The sequence below is a fragment of the Esox lucius genome, chromosome 1 (genome assembly GCF_011004845.1).
Source record: "Esox lucius isolate fEsoLuc1 chromosome 1, fEsoLuc1.pri, whole genome shotgun sequence".
Classification (NCBI taxonomy): domain Eukaryota; kingdom Metazoa; phylum Chordata; class Actinopteri; order Esociformes; family Esocidae; genus Esox; species Esox lucius.
In genome coordinates this window covers 35,429,641-35,436,371 of record NC_047569.1, presented here as the reverse complement: position 1 = coordinate 35,436,371, position 6,731 = coordinate 35,429,641, and the positions used below count along the sequence as shown (strand labels likewise).

The 6,731-nt window shown below is 42.5% G+C and overlaps 1 long non-coding RNA gene across 1 annotated transcript; it reads right to left on the bottom strand.

Moving 5' to 3' along the window:
- Positions 1–271: 271 nt before the first annotated feature.
- Positions 272–5,135, bottom strand: LOC105011440. Its single transcript, XR_828081.2, has 3 exons — positions 4,857–5,135; positions 4,496–4,610; positions 272–375 (listed from the first exon to the last, which is right to left on the bottom strand). It is a non-coding gene; the product is annotated as an uncharacterized LOC105011440 (long non-coding RNA).
- Positions 5,136–6,731: the final 1,596 nt, after the last annotated feature.

Here is a 6,731-nt window from a genome sequence, read left to right as displayed (position 1 = left end):
CTGTGGATTATAATGAATGGACATGTATGTAAGAGTTGATACATATTTAGTGCAAATCAAGTCAGAAAACTTAAATGGCAAATTACAAACATCATATCTTTAAATACACTACTACAAGTTTGCATTTTCATACACAATGTTTGTTTAAAATTATATCCATAGCTAAAACCAAAATGAGGCTAATTTAGCATACAATTTAGTGTAAATTAACAAATACCACTGAATTTATAAAAATATATCAGATTTAATACATGATCAACAGATACAGATACTAAAGGTATAATATTCTACTCTAGTGCCTTCCCTTTTCTTTTCAATGTTCTGTCCTTCCACTCTGCTTCAGCGTCTGGCATTCTATTCCTCATCCTCCATTTCCTCAAAAAAGGAAAATATAAAATTACAGAAGATTAGCGACATGCATATAAAAGACTGTCAATCATTTAAAATTAACTTCATAATGTGCCTGATGATCTGATTGAGAGATTGCCACGACATGTGCTGTCATTAGAGACAGCGAGGCATTTTGTAGGCCGAGGGAACGGCTGTCACAAAATAATAATAAATTAAGCAGTAAGCAACGACATGATTAAAAGCTCGGGTCTGACTTCGCCTATTTCTCATCTGCTAATTTCCTCTCTACTTTCTATTTCCCCTTTGGAAACTATATGCAATTAGCGGCAAAATTACTATTGTTCGTTTGTCTTGAAATAAAGACTAAACATTTCTATGTCCACTTTCCATGTTTGTTTTAGGTCCATATTAAGAGGAAACAGAGCAAGGCGTTGTTGTGTTATTCAGTGGCACAAGCTTGGGGTCAGAGGTCATAACAATGATTTAACCTTGGCACCGTGTTGGTTCTTATGTGCCAAAGGATTGCGTGTGTCTGGGTTTGTTGAAGGCTAAATATTTTAAGGCTGTAAATACATACATACTGTAGGACATTTGGTAATAAAGTGAGAACATGTTTTTATACACTCACAACTGTAAGTCATGTTGGATAGGAGCTTCTGCTAAATGAGTAAAAATGTAAATGGAATTGAAATGGTTTGCATGTGTGCGTATGACAGAAAGTGGGAGAGGAAAAGAGAACATAGAGTGTGTGTGTGTGTGTGTGTGCATGTTTGTGCGTGTGCATGTGTGTGTGTGTGTGTGTGCACTGAGGCCTCTGTCAGTGGGATAGCCAGTGAGATTCCTGATAGCGTGGCGCTGCAACCTGGCATTTAATTAGAGCAGCGATACAGTCCTCCCTTAATTTCACTATCACCCAGAAAGGCACTTACTCTGTAATTTCCTGTCTCGCTTGGAGGGCCTCGCTATCTCTCACCGAGAAATGATCGGAAGCTTCCCTTTATCTCAAACACAAAGAGAGGGAGCCGTGCCCAAATTAGGAAGGCCCGTAGCAGGAATATATATACATAATGATTACAAAAAGAGGGCCTGAACTTCAGCTGCGAGCTCACATCAAACCTGAAGCCGGCGCAGAACCGACTCCTATGGCTTCGTGGCTGACCTAATGTGTGCCAGAGACTGCCTATGGGTGTGTGCACGTTTAGGTGCATGTGCATGCGTCTGCGCCTGTGTGTGTGTGTGTGTGTGTGTGTGTGGGTGTATTCTTGTGCACTCGTGTGTGAACATGACTTTAACTTGTATTACACTTTCAGAGTGAAAACTCTACTGGTTAAAGCCTCTGTATTAGTGAGGGGATTTAAATCCTGACAGATGGATGTATACGACAAACTGACAAAAAGCCATCAGTCGTGTGCTCAACTCAACCGTTCAGTAAGTCAATACTCCGTTTTAATCGGCCTGATTCAGAGGTGAGATGAGATGACAAAACACTGGCTTTTTAAGTCAACATTTCAACACAAACTTAAGCTAGTGTTGAGTCTAGTTATATCTCAAGACTGACTTGGAAAATACTGTGTGTGTGTGTCAGTAATGATCACATTTATTTGGGTGCCGCAGAGCAGCAATAACCACCTGCTAAAATCAGCCATTCATTACTGTCAACCACACCTCACTCTGAGCTTATTAAAAACATTAATAATGGGGGGAAACTAATTAGTAAACAAATGTGATTAGTCAAGCCTTTCCCTGGGAGAAAAAACACACACTTTTTGACTTATCCTCTAATAATAACACTTATCCTCTAATGAAATCCAAAGCACAAAATAAAGAGTCTATACATGATGGATTTTTACCTCTGTGGATAGAAAAGCTACAACCGTCCCATCAACATCTCTCTTTATTTCCCTTAACAACATCCTGGTACTTTACCACAATAACAAGGATGAACAAATAGTAAATACAGGTGCTGGTTTACAGCAAACAAGCACATCAATTATGTGTGGGAGCCCATAAAGGGCAGTGCAAATTGGCCAACTGCTGTTCGAGTCAGAGAAGGGACGATTGGGTTGTGCTTCGGAGGACACGCGTCCTGATTTTCAACTCTCCTGAGCCCACTGGGAGTTGCTACAACAAGGCGAGGCCTTAAACATGAATTGAACACCACAACATTGAGGGTGCTGTTTTTTTTCCATAAAAACATAATGACTATGAATAAGTGAAGAGCACCACAGCAGACAGAGACCCACAGAGCCACGGGATTAATCCACACCGAGCACGGCAGAGCATCCAGGGTCACCAGAGCTTTGGGGGACGTAGTGTCGTGACCCTAGAGCTATTTTATAAATAGGGATTTACTATGCATAACGACACTCCAGGCCTTCCTGTCTTGAGGTTCGGCAGCTGGCGCAGGCCAGGATGGATGTGAGAATGGCAATCAATACGACAGGTAGGTGTCTGGGCCAGGCAGGTCTCAGCAGACCCAAGCCCTCACAACCTACACTCTCTCATACACACCCCAAGGCTTTGCTTCGATCAAACTGACTCCCGTCTTTCTTAACTGTGTGAACAATAGACCCTCGACAAGTATATCCACTGACTGTACAGGTACATTTGTTCATGTGTTACGGTGAGCCATGTTACTTGGGGAAGCCGCTAATGAATAATAGGACCATCTTTTAGACAGGAAATGGCTAAATTGTTCCAACTGGAGAAGGAGGGGGGGGGGGCAGGCACTTCCTGTTGTCGTAACCTCATTCAGTCACAGTGCCAGAGGACAGTGAGAGGAGGGAAACGTCGGTGGGTGTCTTCCTCGTGCCACCGGTGTATCATATTCCAAACACTTTCCAGAAGATTTATTACATCCAAGCAGAAATATTATCTTCTGAAGGTGCCATTCATCAAACTCACTTTGAAATGCACTGAATGATATGATGGAATTATGCAGATTAGGGATGTCTGAGGGAGGATTCAATTTGGTAACCTTGGCAACCTCAGGTGCTCTTATATCCCGGCGTTCAGGAATACATTTCGCTGTGCATCAATTAGCGGGTGCACTGCTTCACACGGAGAGACGGACATTAATTGGCATGTATGCACTAATGACAGGGCCTTCTCCGTTTTCTGGCAAAAAAAAAAATTCAGAATTCCAGATGGATGGGTGGCTTTTGCTCTCTTGGCTTGCTTGCACTACCGAGCGAGAGCGCAGAGAGACAGAGGGAGAGAGAGAGAGGTGGGAGACAGATGACAAAAGGGTGAGACAGAGGGAGTAAAAGAGAGGTACCTTGGTTAACAAAAAAGGGTCTGACTGAACTTCGTCAGCTGCCGTCTCCTGCCTGTGACAACCTTCACATAACAGTGTTTCGGAGGGGCCGCCCGTCATCGGCTCGAGTCCGAACGAGGATGGTGAGCATGACTTATTATCATAATCTATGTTTTGCTGATAATCTGTGGTCTTAGGGACAGAGATTTTCTTTCACAAAAAAGGTACAAATGAGGCCAAGTGCAGAAATGGACAAAATAATAAGGGTTACCTAGCTATTTAAACATCTGTGATGGGCTTATAGAGATTGAGTAACAATTACAAAACATCTCAGAACATATCGAAAAACAGGCATCTTTCCTCCACTCCTTTATTCAAGCAATCAGTGACTCAATTATGATGCAAGCCTGTGTTTTTGAAAAGCGTGGTTGGTTTTAATTACGACACACACGCATACCTATTTGTAGCTCATGTCCTGACATAATGCAAATGCTATGTAAATGAAGTCAACTGATCTTCTACTGGCTGCAGAATCACTGGTCTTCATAGAGTGGGTATGAGTCAGACTTTACATATGGGCGGCGGTGGCCTATCACTGGCAACAACAAAAAAACAGGAAAGTATATCTAGCCAGCATAGCTGATGGGCAGGTTACTCTGAGGTAATGCCTATAGATGACTCACATTATTGTGTTAACCCTCCCTCACCTCCAGTGATATGTGGGGGATGTTGACAAGACAGGTTGATTCATGATTGTCCACCTGAGTTTTCTACTGCAGACAGTGTCTACATCCCAAATTGCACCCCATTCAGTCAATAGCTCCCTTGTTTTGCCCGGAGCCTTATGCACTATATATACCACAGACATTTGGGACACTGCATGCTCACCAAGGGGTCTCTAGATGCCTTCACAGCTAGCCCATGGATGGGGATGACGAGTTTAGCACCCTCATCCTACTTCGCGTCATTCAGGCAGGCCATTTGACGACGCATCCTTCCCTCACTGAAATGACAAAAAAGGAACGTCTCGTTGAGCAGCCAACTGACCGCATCTGATTGACAACCCCGCTGCTTTGTGGATGAGGAGTGAATGTGCGTTGTCCCTGAAGCCATCCACCAACCAAACCACCGAGGTGCCTTTCCCTTTCTTTTTTTCTTTCTTTCTTTCTTCCATCCCTCTATCCATATCTGTGCGCCAAGCATTAATTGTGCTCGAACAGTGCCACATGCCTCAATGAAAATAAATTACTTTTAATTTGGGGCTTTCCTTTTTGCTACGGCCGGCGTCACTTAATTTCATTAGCCGCGAACCTGTTGAGCGCTTTTTCAAAAGCGTCGTCTCGCGGACGCACTCGAAAATGAAAAGAAGCCTTTTTTTCTCCCCCCCCCTCCGCTCCTCAATTAACAGAATCGTTCCCTTTCAACTAAAATGAATGTTATTGAAACCAATTAGCATAGACTGGAAAATCTCTCATTAATGAGGGGAGTGTGGGTGAGTAAACAGGAATGAAAAGATGAAATTAGAGGAGAGCCTCTTCTTGTTGGCCCGGAATAATGACACGCTTAGTCGCCTAATTGTCTGGTGAAAAGCACCGCCGCAATAGTAACAGATTGCCGTGTTCATTAGGCAGCAATGGCCCACCTGCTGCTGGGGCCGGCGCGCCCGCGGTCCCTGTACACGTGTTACTCCCAGGGGGTGGTTTTTTTGGACACAACGCTTGCTATGAAAAGCAAATGAGCCTGCCAATATGCTGCAATGTTGTGTCCTTATTGCCAAGGTACCCAGGCATATTATGTCAAATGGAATCACTGGAACCCAACAGTAGGACTCCTACTTTTGATAGGATGATATAATGTTAAAATGTGGAGGCTAGTTATGGATATTTAAGAATATGGCTTTTCATAAACATTGTGCATTCTACCCACCAGATCTGCGTCCCATCTCATATTTCCATTTATTGTACATTCTGAGGCTAAATTTGTTTTGAGTCTGGAGGTTGCTGGCGGTTAAAAGCCTCCTAATTGTTGCAAGGCCAGGACTGTGGGTCAAGTTCTTTCAGCATTTATCCCAGCTACATTAAATATTTATAGCACAGTATCACAGGTTTTTGTGAAATAGATACGATTTGCTTATTACAAATTTGTGACAATAATTTTTTTTTTCTTCCATGTACAGGACACAATTTTCATGAGGTGCTGGAAGAAAGTGATGTGATTGGTTGAGGCACCATGCTTTACAACCAGGAAGAGGGCGGAGCTTCCATTGCTGACCGGCTAGGAGAACGTGTTCTTACTTTAACTGCTAACAATAACTACATCTTACCTTAACCTTAATCTTTACCTAACCATAAACTTAACCCTTACCAAACATTTATTACATACATTTCTTCCATCAGGACATATCTGGAAAAAAACATGTCCTGTCCACAGATCTCTTTGAACAAATGAAAATGTGTGTCCTTGCACACAAAATTCTTAGTTTGATGCAAATCTGAAAATATTGTCCTGCACACAAAAAAGCCCTTTTTCGTGTGCATGTCACAAATTTCTAATAGGCAATCTGTGTCTATTTAATGAAAACCTGTGATACTGTGTTGAATATTTAATGGATTTTTCTAAGGAAAAACAAACTCTACACACATTTTCTAATTCATATCCTGAAGACAAGCAAAACCATGAACAGAAGAGCACACGACAAGAGCCCCCTTTCTCTCTTTCACTGCCTTTCCTCTCTCTCACACATACACACACAGACACCCACACACAGGGAAACAGATGTACTCTTAAGTCAAAACGATGCTTGATGTTAATTCATTCATGATTAATTATTGAATTATTACCAAAATGTGATGCAGATATTTTATGGCACAGCGGGGTCAGTGGTAGCTCTGAGGCAAAGGAATGGAAGGTCGTATAAAGGAGCTGTGACCCAGCTTTCTATGAGAAAAAACATGGTTGATACCATGTTCCTTTCACCATTCAAGGTATTCCAACATTTGTGTGTAGGTGTGTGTGTCTGAGCGCGCGTGTGTGCGCGTGCACTGAGTGAATGTGTGCATAAGTGTGTGTATGTGTGTTCATATTGTTTTTGTGTGGATTCCTGTTGGTTTTGCCCATGGCTTCT